This window comes from Excalfactoria chinensis, chromosome Z, assembly GCF_039878825.1.
Source record: "Excalfactoria chinensis isolate bCotChi1 chromosome Z, bCotChi1.hap2, whole genome shotgun sequence".
Lineage (NCBI taxonomy): Eukaryota > Metazoa > Chordata > Aves > Galliformes > Phasianidae > Excalfactoria > Excalfactoria chinensis.
Window position 1 is genome coordinate 43,474,226 of NC_092857.1, and position 15,797 is coordinate 43,490,022.

Consider the following 15,797-nt stretch of genomic DNA (forward strand, 5'->3'; position numbering starts at 1 on the left):
AATGCTGAACACAACCACTGTAGCAGCTGAGCATAGCCTGTGCCACTGACAGACAGGCAGTCATGTATATGCACATAATTGATGCTTTCCTAATAAATACTTGATGGCAATGTTTAATCATGCATGCAAGTAAGAGGACGTTTTTATCTAACATCCATACCTACTATAACAGAGCTGCAGAGAAAGAGCAAAAACTATTTTTCTTCAGAAAATAATTCCCGTTAGATGGATAATCGCAAGGACATTGCTTGCTAACTCAGTCTCCTTTCCCGAAGCTCCAATTAGCATTCAGTAGCAAGTTTTCACTGCTTACTACTGCACCAAGCTCCGTGACAGGGCATTCCTCTAAAACCCAACCACTGCCACTGCACACATCAGACCTTTTTTCCACTTTTAGTCTCTCCTCAAGCCCAGAGATCTTTCTGACTTGACAGCAACTCCGTGATCACTGCAGATTATTCAAAGCCCTTAATTCCTGCAGAGCATAACCTTCTCGACATCATCACCTCCATTCTTAGCAGACAGAAACACTATAAATATTCAGTTATTTACCTTGCTTTCTTTAGTAGAAAACTCAGAAGAGTTGGAGATTTTCATAGATTTTGACCGATGGGATTGCCGCCAGAGGGATTCTTCTCGGGAGTATTTCACTGAACCTGTGGCTCTCACCCGGACTTTGCTGGTGCTCTGAACACTGTTAACTCCAATCATTTCCAAAAGTGATGGGATGGGATGGGGGAGAAGAAAGCTAATGGCACTTGCCAATCCCCTGCAGAGGTTTTGGAAAAGGTTGCGTCTGGAGAGCCCGGGCTCAAGCAATCAGTGTTTGCTTAAAAAGCACTAGGCTGTTTCCTCCAGCATCTTCAGGCACTCTGTTTGGAGCCTGCCTGATTGTTCCAGGCATTGCTCACGTCACTGGATAGGGGGGAAAAAAAAGAAGAAGAAGAAAAAAAAAAACAACAGAAAGAAAGAAAAAGGATGACAGAAACTCCACCCCTGCTCCACTCCCCTCTCCAGCACAGACGCCCCCTTCATACACACACCAACGGCAAGGGAGAGAGGAGGAGAGAAAGATGCTGGAACAAATGCCAGCATACTAAGCAAGAGATTCATTTTCAGTTCACACAGCCACGCTTCTCTGCCTGCAACAGCCTGCCATACTCATTACTGTCTGAAATAACAAAGGATGCTGCAAAAAGAGTGTTTAATCACCTGCCAGCTACAGGCTTCTGGGTGTTAGAAGTAGTGATGGGTTCCCAAAGCACTGGAGGAACAAGTGAAAGCCCACAGCATCATGATGAAGTCTGGGACACACACAAGCCCCATGGAGATGCCCCCATTTCATCCATTCTCAGTGAATTTGTTCAGCAACCCAAAGTATTCTCAATCCTTGGCCAGGGCCTCTCACTCCAGCAGGGGTTTGGGGAAAAGAGATGCTTTCCCCATGGAGATCTGCAGCAGGGCTGAGAGCAGGCAGATGCAGGTCCAGCTCTCCCCCTGACATTACTGGCAGCTGTGACCACATCATTCTGCTAGAAAAGCATATCCTCCAGCGACCAATCCTGCTCACGAGCTGCACCTTGCTCCTCCCCAGCAGGAAACCCACAAGACTCCGTGGCTGTGGGGCAACTGCCAGCATCCATGTGCGCAGCTGGCGCTGCTTGAACCCCTCAGTGGGTCAGACATGCTGCCAGCACCTAAAGTTGTGTTCTCCCAGGCATGGGGTAAGGGGAGGCCGGCAACAACTGCAGCCAGTGCTGTCACCAGGGTGAATGTGCTATATAAGGGAAAAGAGAGATGTTTACCTCGATGTTGCAAAAGCACCATCATTTCTGGCTCCTGGAGACCCAGAGCGCAGCAGACTGCGCATTGCCATGGCAACATGCTACGATAAGAGAGAACTAACTCTACTATGCTCAGCATGGGGTCGCAGCAGCTGACGGACACATGCTGGGACAGGTGGAGCATCTCCTACAAGTGCCAAGGCAGGAGCAGTCAAATGGGACATCATCCCAAACTCTAGAGGGGGAAGCAGATTGTTGAAAAGGCAGCACGAGGAACCAGGACGCAGGACAGCATGAGGACCTCACCCTGGCTAACACGGGCTTTGGCAGCCTGGCCCATGACAGGCAAGGCCAGGCTAGAAACAAGGTCACAGGTCTGGAGGGCCCCAGAACCTGTTGTCACATCATAAGGCACCTTCCACCACATGCTCAGGTTCTTTAGAGAAGCCCACAGATATCCCTCGTCCTGTCTTCTCCCCAGTGAACCAGCAGCCATGCCCCAAGAAGCCAGGCCTTACAATCACTATGTTACACACTCACATGCCAGGATGACTGTACCAAAAGACAAGAGGCCACTGCCCTGGCACAAACACCTCACATTGAACCACATCTGTCAGCTCGGTGGACAGCCTCTAGCCTTGTCTCATGCCCAAGTCCCACTCAGATTCAGCAGAGCCAAGCCAAGAGCTTGCTTAGCCTCCATCCGTGCTGCAGTACCCAGCAGCAGATGAATTGAGTGGGTGTTTTACATAGTTACACCCTCCCAGCCTCCTACAATCAGGCCTGAGGGGACAAATGACCAGACAGCCACACGTTCGTGGATGCGTTTTTTTGCTTGCAGAAGACGCCATTCTCTCCCTAGTGTACACCAGCAGTCACCCTTTGCTCACATTATACCAGGGATACTATAAACACAGATGCCCACTGCGGGCCATGATTGCTTTGGGCAATGCTGAAGGGCAATGGTCACTGAAGCAGGGAACAAGGAATCAAAGTATCAGAACAAAAACACTGCGTGAGAAATTTCTGATTCTCCACAGGTCCAGACTTTGTCCTGCTTGGCTACCAACTTTCCCCATCTAGCAAAGAAACAAAATGCATTTACATTTCCATGACAGTCTGGTCTAGAAAAGGCCATCCCCATCCCACACATAAGCATCACGCTGCAGATGACCTCCAGCCATTCTACACTAACTGACTTTGCAAGGTAGGCAACAGGAGACCTCTCCACTCTGGCAACAATCAAATGCATACTCAAAGCTACTTGCACCACTTCCCAGAAATCATTTTATGTTACTTAACCCAACAGAAATTATCCACTGTTAGTGCAAAAGCTTTTTAAAGAAAATCTCCTTAGTGGAAATACACTGCAATCAAACAGCTCCAGAAGAGCGAAGCAGCAGGTCCCGACAGGTGCTACAGAAATGGCCACAAATCACTCCCTAGCGTACCAACCCCCTGCCCAGGCAGAATATTCTTGTTCCCAGATTTATAAGGCCACCTCCCCAAGCACCTTCAATGCATTTGAAATAATTATATTCCTTAAATACCACATGCAGACCTAGGCCAATGTGCAATTTGCAGAGCAATTTCATTATTAAACACAAGCTGGACTGAATCACCGAAACATTTCTCTTTCCTTGCCAACATCAAGAACACCTAAGTGCTGCAGTTCCCTATCTAGCATCCTCCCAGCTAAGGTTAGAAGAACCTCAGGCAGGATGGGAACCTGAATTTACAGGGGATCACGTCTGGTTTAGCTGTAAACAAGAAGTAGTCCAAAACATCAAGGGTGACAGGTTGCCTCCTGTTCATTTTTTTTTCCTCTCACCTCAAGACAGAGCATGAAAAACACCTGTCGGCTCTGAAACACAGAGAGCTCCTTGAGACAATGCTTCTGAAGCCTTAATTATCTTTATCCTATGAATTCAACTATTTTATCAGGGTCCCCAATTTTAATCTGTAAATTTTAATACAGTTGTATAGTCCTGACTGAGCAAGGAGACCTCTGTACCAGTGATTTCCTTTAGGGAAAGATCACTCTTGAACACTAGAATTCCCAGCATTTTAGAAATGATCAAGCACACAGGATTGATTTGCATCTGTAACTGAACAACAGGAATTTCTGAAGGAGAAAAGAAGTGGGTTGTTGATGTAAAGGCAGAGAAAATAATTTCTTTAAGGAGAGACTGGTATGTCTGTACAATACCAGCAAAAAAATTAAAGCTGTCTGCACCCAATGCAATCTCCAGTTGAGGCAAGAAGCTATGGTCTTCTCTTTGATCAGAGATCAGCGAAAGAGCTGGTAGCCAAGGAGCAGGACAGAGATGCTTGGCTGGCACTGAGCCAGAACAGCATGGTGATATCACTTGGATGACCTTAAGGGCAGTGACCCTATTTGTGGATACCTTCTATCAGCATCTGTAACATGCAAACCCTAAGCTTGAAGGTGAACTTGAAACTTGGGGCTAAAGCAAATGAAGGTAGGGTGGGGACTGGGAGGCAGAATATCTACTATTCTTTCCATCCCACTTTTTTTTTTTTTTTTTTTTTAAAGCTATACAAAAGCTTTTCACCCGTCACAAGCACTGTAGCAGACTACACCAACCATGTAACAGGCAGTCGTGCCAACTTACTGTGCAATAAACACTTTCCCATCTTTTCTTCCCACCAGTCAGGTTTCCCTGGCAGGCCAAATTTACTCAGTCCTTCCTTTGTACTCCTCATGTTATTCAACAAATCAAAAACAAAAGAAGAAGTGAAATTTAATACTAGCTTTTAAGGACCAAACCCAAGGACTGAGCTATTCTGTCTGAAGAACTTCAGTGTCCTTAGACAAGCCCACAAGAATCCATTAGTATCATTTAAGCCTGATTCCAGTGACAATACCATCAACAAAAGCTAACAAACAAAACACGTACACACATCAATTACCTAAAATATACTCTCAAGAGCCAGTAATCACATATTTGTGCAGCACAGGAAAGCAGCAGTATTTAATACTGCTTTTATATACTGCTGTTTGTTAAATAAACATTAAATCTTTCGTAAAAAGATTGCTTTTCTTCTTCTTTCATGCCTGTTTTTTGTTGTTGGTTTTTTTTTTTCTTCCCTCCAAAAACAGATGTAGAGGGGAAAGTTAATTCTACTGGTTAACCTACTTAACCAAAGCTCAACAACTGATCAGTGTTGACATTATTTAACTGACACTGCAGTGATATTAAAATAATGATTTCTGAGGTCCGATAACCAAGGGGAGCTGACAACCAAGATTAAATCTTAATGTCTCCCACTGCAATCCCTGTTAATAGCAAAAATACTGGAGCAACAACTTTGTTTCTAAATGCATAAGCAATCAGGTCAACACAGAAACCCAACTGTAACAAGTTTTACATATGGTGACAGAACAATGGACGTCAACTGAAATTTTCAAAATTACTCACTGAATTATCCACCTATTACCCCACAAGATAGTTCTGTTTTCCACTATCCTCAGGAGATTATCAACTAACATTTACAGACACTGAAGTTTTACCTCAGTGTCAGCAGATTTACCAGCAAAAAACATTTGTTGACGTCCTCAAGAAATAATCTTTTGCAGGTCATATTGTAGTACTTATGGCATACTCTGAAAGAACCACTGGAGATGACTCTGATGATGACAATACAGAAAGTAATCCTTACAATAGAAAATGGTCAAATTACTACAACCTAAAAGGCTATCCTCTGTCAACTAAGCTAAGTGCACGAGCATGTACTTTGAGACCACCTCAACCAGGAAACAAAGCACATAAAGTCACAGTACCATAAAAATACAACCATTGTTCCTATGAGCCCACGAGGGTAACTTAAGATTGTATGTTTTACATTATACAAGCAAGCTAAAAGCACATCTGTGATAGGCTGACTTGCAGTCACAGATGGTAAGGTTTACCCACTGGCTTTTTACATTGCTAAGTCACTAAAAGCAGGCTGAGTGATGAAACCATGTTGGCTGATGGGGATAACCAGTCAATTCTAGGTCTTATGTTTCTCAGAATCCATGCTATATCTTGAGCCAAAATAAATTGTTCCTAAGATGTACTGCCTTGCTGAGAACAATGGGAGAGCACAAGTTTAATGGAAAAAGCTCTTTTATAATAACAGAAATAATAAACACAATCCAAAGAAACCATGCCCTCTTCACAGTGATTAGCATTACAAGCGAAGGGATGCAGTTACCCATCTTTAGATTCTTCACAGCATATCACAGAACAGCTCAGCATTGTGGACTGGGGTCACACTGAGTTCCTTGGTCAAGCAGCATAGTCTTAAGAGGAAAAAAGTTTCTCTTCCTGCATCATTTTTTTGGGAACTAGGGTCTACTGCAAATATGGCTGGCAGAAATGAATGGAGACATATAATGGGCATCAACTCACAGAGACCACCAAATTCCTTAAGTTAAAATGTAGCTACAGAAGAGAGCAGCATCCCAAGGAAATCTAGAAATCTCTACCCCCCTACCTCCCCCCTCCCCCCCCCCCCCAAAAAAAAAAAACAAACAAAAAAACAAAAAAACACACAACCAAAAAGAGCATTCCTAAGTGGCTGTAACAGAACCCCCCAGTAAGGCAAATTGAACACAGTTGCAAAACCATCAGCCACAAACAGCTCCTGCAGAGAGCACACTACAGCCAACAACTTAAATAAACCCCTCACCACTCAGCACTCTCCTGGGGACTGCATTAAAAAGCAGCCCTTCCTCAGTGCCTCTTTGTGATTCAGACAGCAAACACAAAAACAACAACAAAAAAATCCAGGCCACTTCCAGAGCCACAAAAGTTTCACGTGGGTGTTGCCTGCACTGCAAGCCTGCACTGTGGAAGAAGCAGCCCACAGAGGATAAACAGGAACAGCCTCCAGCATCCCTGTCTTCCACCAATGCCTACCCCTATGAAGGCATGTCTGGCTTGCCTCAGCTGCAGGAGCAAGCCAACACAGCCCTCACAATGCCTGCCAATGCCAATCGGTCAGCAGGGCAGAAAACATTTGTCTTGGATTTTCCTGGTATTTTTACTGGGACCTTAGAACTATGTTGTCAACCAAAGAAGTAGGACCTCAGACGGAAACTAGATGTTCCATTTAATATCAAATGAAATAAATATTATATACACACACACATATATAAACATACATAGAAAGTGGCAACATAGAACATTTGCCTGAAAGGAATCAGGTATCTAGGTCATTGAGAAATCTCATGTCATTGCCAAAGTCTGATGACTAACAGAAGGTAGGAATACCAAAGATTTATGGCAATAATTCCCAAGCTGGTGGAAGCAATGTTTTTTTTGTTGTTGTTGTTGTTTTTTTTTTTTAAAATGTGGTATAAATTATATTCCTACTCCTCCTTCCCTCAAGTTGCTGTACAGAACTAAAATTTCAAGCAGATCAGTGGGTGGAAGATCAAAGAATGTTTTTCAGAATTTGTTTTCTACCTACATGGAGGTGGGAGTAATATGTCATAGGGACCAAAATGTATGTGTGACATTGTATTAGAGATTTCCCAGCTCAAAAAGAGCCTAAAATTCTTTCTTTAAAGTGGCAGAGCACAGCACTGCTGAAGACTACCATTCTGTATCCTTCACAATGACAGCACAAGAAATGGGAAGCTCCGCACAGAAACATTTGTCCTTGAGGGCTGCAAAGCATTTTGGTTACACCAGAGAAGAACTGACATCCTTGGCTACCCAACAGGATGGAAAAGCTAAACAACAAATGATTCACTCACCTGATCAACTTGTACAAGATACTGCTGAGACTGCCTCCACGGATGAAAATCCGCTCCTCTCCCTCCCCAGCGTTCATTAGGAGCCTGGTATTGAGCCATGTAATTGCAGCTAGTCCTAACAGAAAACTCTTAGCCAACTGCTTGGATTTCACTTCTTGCTGACACAGAAGCCTGGTGGGCTATGTGAAATCTCCTGAATAACAATCTGAAAGCAGAGATAAAAGTCTGAAAAGGAAAAATACTTCAGAGAAATGCAGGCCATGAAAGTAGAAACAGACCCATCTCAAAATACCCACTTCCTAGCAAAATAAGCAGTGCCTCACACAACCCCCAGACCACACAGAGGAACCATCAGTCCTGCATCACCATTGCAAAATTTTACATTTTAAGGCCATTTGAAAGTTTCACCTTCCCTGCTCAGAGGCAGAAAGTCAGTGGAGAGCATTTGACTTCTTATTATCTTATGTTGCTTTCCTAGATGTATACCTGAGCTTGTTCGGGAGAAGAATATAGCTTTTGGGTTTTCAATATTATATGATTATATAAATATATAATATTTATATATGATTATATAAATTCCTGTAACACAAAATAAAACAGATGTGCATGTCGCCTTGGGCAAAGGAGTGTCAGAATCCACGTTGATAGCAAAACTTAAAGCAACGTGCACATCACCCCAACTTGGCTTAACTGACAGTTCTGCAGAGGCATGCTTGAGCTGGTAACCATCCCTACAGAGGATAAGCTACAACACCCATCATCACATGCTAAAGCAATCAAAGCTTATCGCCGCAGGAAGGTCCTGACTGAGGATAAAGGAAAGCAAAAGCAATCCAGGTGTTCCCTTCAGCCACTGTTACTGTGGCTCTTTGGTGATTGAAAGGAAAGTATGTTTTCACAAACAACTGTTAAAGACGAGGATTAATGGTTTTATCCTGCGTTCTCTGACTTCTATACTGGATTAGACTCGGGTGTATCCTAGCAGCTGAAAGAGGCCTTCAGTAACAGATTTTTCATTTCAAACATAAGAAATGGCTGCCCCAGGAACAATATCCCCGCAGAAACATTTTAAAAAGGAAAAACTTCAATCTGGAGTGGAACCAAGGAGGTAAGTCCTGATTCCTGCCAAGCAGAACTCTGGCTCTTCTAGCAGAGCACAGACATTTTGTCCCCTCGGCCCCCACGCTTTGCCCACAGCTGCACACTGCTCCAGCAATAAACACTGCCCCTTCTGGCACGCTGTTACAAACTCTCTTCTTGTGAATTTATCTGGCTCCCTTTTCCATTCAGCAACAGCAGGAGGGTGGAAATTCTTTGCTGAAGAGCCTTAGCCACAAAGTGGAATTGCAGATGAACAATTAAGAGCATTCGAAGCAGTTTGATCAGTGTGATTTCCTTTGAGTAAACAAGAGAGGACAAGAAGTTAGCTTACTGATGCTTATTCTTCTCCAGCAAACACCTGAAATGATGGGAAAGGATCAAGCAAGGTGCCTTGTCTTTTAATTGACTGTTTGCTTTGGGTGATTAAGTATTCCTTAATTAAAGTACAGGGAACTGACAGTAAAATGAGATAAACTCTACCTTGCAGCTTCTATAGGAAATTGCATATCCCAAGAATCCTGATCAAGAATTAATATCATTTAGGAAATTAAGGGAGACTGGTTCTTCAGAAGAGAGTGCAGCACCAGTGACTCCCACTTAATTTGGTCACTTGATTACAGCTCTTTTCTGGGAGATAAAGCCCAGCCAAAAATTCAGCCTTTGAGAAAAAGCAGGTATTCTATGCAGGACTGGAGTCTTATCTCCATCAGCAGTCCCTACTGGGACAGCTCTAGCCAAGCATCCCAGCCCCTTCAGCTTGGTGAGGCACGAGGGGAATGCAGGAGCACCAGAGGCAGTAAAGCACAATTACTTCCCAACCACATCGTGGGTGCCAGAATCTCGCTCCCGCAGGGGCACACTGCCACCCTGTGGAAACAATCCTTCTCTCGCAGAAATCTTGAAGAGCTGCACAGAATCAGCCAGCAGCCTCAGCTGCTTGTCATTAGCTGTCCTGCTAATGCACCAGCAAGCCAAACGTGCTTCAGCACTGTGCTGAAGCAGGGCTCTGTGAATTTAATTTATTGACACTAATACAAATTTAATTTCAGCTAAATCTTTGTAATCATACATATAGTGTCAGGGTAGCTGCTGTGGACACAGTAATGTAGCAATTGAAATGCACATTTACTGGCACTTACTCTGCTTCCCTTCACCAATAAATTAGTAGAACAAGGGACAGAACATCTAGAATATCTTCAGACAAGTCAGATGACAGACCAAAGCTGGGTCATCTGTCATCTGTCCCCAAAGCATCAGGGCAGCATGCAGAGAAGGGCAGAACATCTCAAATGAAGCAGGATGCTGAAAACCAGGTTTCTTCCATCCTACTGCCTCCAGTACATCTTGGGTCCCATTCTCTTGCTCTCAGTGGGCTGGCAAAGAGGCATTCAGCCTCAGCACTAGTCTGAAGGTCAACAATAAACACCAAGATTCAGCCCCAACTGTGTACTTCTGTCAGCAGGAAAATAAACAGCAGGTGAGAGTCAGTGGAAGTCTCTCCTCAGTACACTCTGAAGGTTATTTAAACACAGCCTGGAGACCTTTTTATTCAATAAGGGCTGCAATTAGCTTGCAAATTAATCTCAACGCATCTCTCTATGACAGAGTAAGAAATGAACTTCCGTGAAAAAAAATTAAGTGATGCTACTGACAGATGAGCACTGCATTCAGATTTTAAAGATAAAGACTTGAAAACTAATAACAACGGATTTGATTTTACATTCCCAGTTCCTTACAATGAATCACAGAAACACAGAATCACCAAGGTTGGAAAAGACCTCCAAGATCATCCCATCCAACCAGACACCTACCACCAATATTTCCCCACTATACCACATCCCTCAGTGTAGACCCACACAGTTCTTGAACACCTCCAGGGATGGTGACTAAGCCATCCACCTGGGCAGCCTGTTTCAGCACCTGACCACTATTTCTGAGAAAAAATTTTTCTTAATATCCAACCTGAACCTCCCATGGTGCAACTTGAGGCCATTCCCTATCTCTAGCTAAGCAAGAGAAGAGGTCCACCTCACCACAACCTTCCTTCAGGCAGTTGTAGAGAACAATAAGATCTTCCCTGAGCCTCCTCTTCTCCAGACAGAACAATCTCAGCTCCCTCAGCCTCTTCCCGTAAGACTTATGCTCCAGATCCCTCACAATTTTGATGCCCTTCTCTGAACATACACCAAAGCCTCATGTAGTGAGGGGCCCATACCTGAACACAGTACTCAAGGTTCAGCCCCACACAGTGCAGAGTACAGTGGGATGATCACTTCCCTGCTCCTGCTGGCTTGCAGTACACTTGATACAAGGCAAGATGCCACTGGCCTTCTTTGGCCACCTGGACACACTACTGGCTCATGTTCAGCCAAGGGTCAACCAACACCCCACTGGTTCATTTTTGCCACAAGCTTGTAGTGCAGGACCCTGCATTTGGTCTTGTCCTCCCAGAAAAGCTGGAGAAACTGAAGAAACTACCAACTGCCATAAAACAAATTCTGCTACTTATGGTTATGCAGGCCCGTCTGCAATTCACAGTAGGCCTTACAAAACCCAAAGAAGAGGCAGCAGCTCTTTTGATTTACTTCAGTAGGCTGTGGGTCAGATCTCAGATGCAGCAACCTCTCAATTATTATTTCCATTATCAAAAAAAAATTATGGACTCTGGTGTATGCACTCCTCATTCAAACAGATTGCTGCTTCATGCCAACAATCACACAAAAAGAGAAATGAAACATTCTCATTATTATTGACAATGAAACAAGATTCATCCTTTTCAGCCTCTTTCGCAGTTCTTCAGATTTGACTTCTGGCATAAACTTAATGAATAAAACCTGAAGCAAAGCAGTCTGTACCAGACAGCACATTGTAATCTGAAATTACATCTGCTCTGATGCGAAAACCCCAAAGCACCTTTGATGAAAAAACATTCGCCTTCCAGATACACAGCTCAGGATTAGTCCTTACATATTCAATAGTCAGAACCAAATGGCTGCTTCTCTCTGATTTAATCAAGAGACAGCAATCTGGGACTGCATGGCCACCTGAGCTTCTAAGACATATGGCTCTGAAACTAGCCCTATTGAACACAGGTTTTGCCTGTTCATGCTGTATGTAGCCTCAGTCAGGTTCAAGAAAAGGCAGAAGGAAAATGACAGAATATATTGTATATATTGGATATACTTTAGGAGAGGAAACACAGTCCGTCCTGTTTCACATTCAGAAAACACAAACAGGGTGTGAGCTATCTCACTGATACTGAGATCCATGTTCTGCAGTTCATTTCTTACCTTCAACAGTCCTTTTTGGAAGTCTTTACCATCGTTCATCCCCTGGAGGTTAGCAATGAATTCTTGGCAGGTCATCTTTTTCCCAATGTTCTGGAAAGGATGACAGAAAAACAAAGCGCTATAGCCATGCTGCTTTCTAAAATGACATAAACATGCAACACCTCAGATGAATTACATCTCCCGGCTTTAATTCAAGCCCAAGGCAGGTGTACTAAGAAGTCATTCCCAACATTACTCATAGGCAAGCATCTCTTTGTTAACTTCGTTGGAAAAGGCAAGGTGCAGTTGGACCCATCTGAAAAGAAAAAAGCTAAGTACTGGAGGGTAATGAAGAGGGTGGTGCTGAAGCTCACTGGTATATGCATTGTACCTTCCACCCCTGTGTTTCCAAATGTTCTATCAGCTTCTAAGAGAAAATATTTAATTGATACTGCTGTAAGGCACAAGGAAACAAAAAACTGAGTCCCTTTCCAGACCTTTCCCTAATGCTTTCCAGTTCCCCAGTAGCAACTGCCTTGTAACAGCTAGGTACACAGAAGCAGCCATTTTCTGAGTCACAGTGCTGAGATTAACTTCACATGGAGTTGATGTCATTGGAGAGTCAGGGGTGTGTTAGAAAAAGGTTCTTCACCAGAGGGCAACAGACATCAAACAAGATGCCCAGGACAGTAGTCAAGGCCCCAGTTACCAGAGTTCAAAGAAGTGTTTGGATACCTTCTCAGACATAGGGTTTGAATTTGGGGCAGTGCTGTGTGGAGCCAGGGGTTGGACTCAATGATGCTTGTGGTCCGTTTCAGCTCAGAATGTTCTGTGATTCTGTGACATTTCCAGGTAATCCTTTTTCTTTCTTTCTACCTCATTCATTGTCTGAAATTACCCAGCAGAGCCACAATCATAAAGTAAATGGCTGCTGGTCCCAAATCTCATCTGGAGGCTTGAGGCTGCCTTAAATTGCTCTTGAATCCCAGTCTCAGTCAGCCATCAGAGAAAGTGCCTGTGCTAGGTCTCCCTAGTGCCCTGTGTGCTAGAAGCCCCAAATTTGCATGTGGGGAGCCTTGTGAGTGGGCAGAAATGATGATATCAAATTGATGAAAAGGAGGCACAAGAAGAGACATGGTAGGAACAACGGGAAATCGGGACTCTCTGATGACCAATGTATTTTTACGGATGCTAGAGAGGACAAGGTGGTATGCCTTGGCTGCAGGATAAAAACTGACTATAAACTTCTAGGTCAGCTCAGAGCTAGTCTCTGTCAGGCTACCAAGCTGCAAACCTCCACCTATAGTGCTATGTCCCAATAAGCAGTACGAACTGCACTTAGTCCCTCTGACTAATAAAAGTGCATTACAAGGTACCTGCCTTGTTTCTGCATGCAAAACAGACTGCTTACTATCCCCTTGAGGAAGCAGCCTTTCAACGTTATGGCCTCTGCCCTGCCTTGCCAGCAAAATGTGAAATATTGACAACCTACAGTGGAAGAGCTTTATGCAGACAGAAGTGAAAAGCCAAGAAAGGGATGAGTCAGTAATACAGATTATTCAATGTTACTGCTACATGATTGCTTGGGCTGCTCATCTACTGGGGATGACAGAGGACTGGGGAAATCTGGAAAATCACCAAACCTTGACTATCAACCCCAACTAGATGCAAAGGAAGATTCCACGGTCTTTGGCTACATAGAAGAAGGCAGGCAGGAATGCTCCTGCACAAGAAAGGAGATACTTCCAGAAGGGCACACAGTACTTCCCACATTATTAGAGATGTTAACAACATCATAGGGCTACAACCCAGGCTCTTTGGTTGCTGAACTTTAGAATACAGCTTGTAAGTGCAGTTTTTGGGTGCAGGCTGGAGCTGTTCTCAGACTTGCAAACACCTTCTTTCTTCCCTGTTACAGATGTCATCCTGTTTTTGTTTCCTCCACAGCAGTTTGTAATTCTCCACACTGAGCAAGTCCAAATGCAGTACAGCCCGTTTTACTTAATGAGAAAATGAGCACTCCAAATGAATAGCTGTTTTGCTTCAGGACCACAGCTAATGTCTCCAGGCAGTGCCATGCAGGTTCCAAAAGATGTGCCTGGAAGTCTAGAGCTACCCTGAACACAGTTACCTCTCCAACATGTTCTTACAGTCTGGATAATGGCAGAAAAGTGAGCATGCATCTCCAAGACATAGCTAGCAAAAAATGCTGTGTTTATATAGAGAAAGAAGTGTGGTAAAGCAGGGGATAAATAAAGGAAAAAGTAAGAGTTTGTCTACAAGAGTTAAGGGAAGGTACTGACTGGAGGCCTATAGCCTTACAAGGAGTTGAGCATACTATGAAACAAAAGCATCTGCAGTTACGCTTAGTATGTCAGCAACAAATAAAGCTCAGTGTAGACAAGCTCAAACTCATTTGTTTTCTGCTCTAGTAGAATCATGCACAGATCAGGTTGAAGCATTGTGTCCTTGTTAGGAAACAGGCAATTAGTAAATTTGTGCAAGGGGCTGCATTCCAAGTCAGAAATGCTCAACTTACCACCTATGCAGAAAAAATGCAAAACAGTAAGAAGAAAACCAAAATTAAAGGAAATCCCAGAGGGACAGAGAGAAGCAACACACATGCAGAAGTCTGGTAAACATTAGGGCTCTATACATGTAGCTGCCAGTAGGACGAATCTTCATCATTACACTGTGCATCACTCTTTCTAGTTTCAGCTACAAATCAGCAGCAGCAGAGAAGGGCCAGATCATCTCTCTCCAGTATCAAAAGAAGGCCCACTAAAGCAACATAGAGAGTAATAGGTAACACTGTCAGCTCAGGCACAATATTCAGTCCTCCCTCCATGGTGTGCCAGGCTGCTCGCTGCCCTGTGTAACAGAATACGTGTGCAGGCAGTCTCCGATGCAGTCAAGGGAAGCAGAGAAGGTTGAGTTACATTAAAGCAAGCTCTCCTAATTCCACTCAGTGTTCCATGCAACTAACGTACTTCTAAGCTAAGGTAAGCCCAGCCTCCGGGGACAAAATTCTTTACAACTCCCATTCCTCTCCTGCTCCTACTATTTTCAGACAAAGATCTTCAATTAATGTGAAGTGGGCGTCAAAATCCCCGGGGAAGCCTTGGCTTTGTTACCTGCAACCACTGCAGAGCTGTGCCCCACAGGGGCTGAGCAGCCCTTGCAGACAGACCCACCAAATCGCAGCCCAGGCTACCCTTGTCCCCAGGGACAAGCCTCTGTCTCCTGCTGTCCAGCCCACCATCCCTGCTGTGTAAGGACAGAGAATACCACCCACCACAGGAATACCGTGAATAGAAGGCTATTGCACCATGAGTGATGAAAGACATGTCCTAGGGCTGCTGGCACCCTGCTCCAGTGTGACTAAGAAAATTTCAGCTAGAAAATTACTTCCCTCAGGCAGCCACTTGGGAGAGGCATGCACTGGGGGAATTTAGGGCTTCAGCTCAGGATGCCCACGCCCCTCCTCAGCTTTTTTGCCTCCAGGCACACCCACCATTACCCTGGCTGAGCAGAACTCTGGTTCCACCAGATCTTCCCCCTGCAATATAAGGCCTACAACCATCACCTTCCCCTTGTGAATTTCCCAGCTTCTCTTCCTTCTTCCAATTTCCCAAATGCTTTTATATACAGGAAAGGAGAAATCAATCCCAGCAGCAGTTCCCCAGTCAGAACCACCTGCCATCACCAGGAAAGGATGGGGATCAGATAAGAAAAGGAGCTCAATGACAAGGAGCATCTTCACAAATAATGGCAAAATCACACGCAACACCAGGCCTAGATCCGTGTGCCCGTGGGCATGCTGGACAGCTCTGCCCTGTACTTCAGCAGTACCAGGGAGAACAACCACCTCAC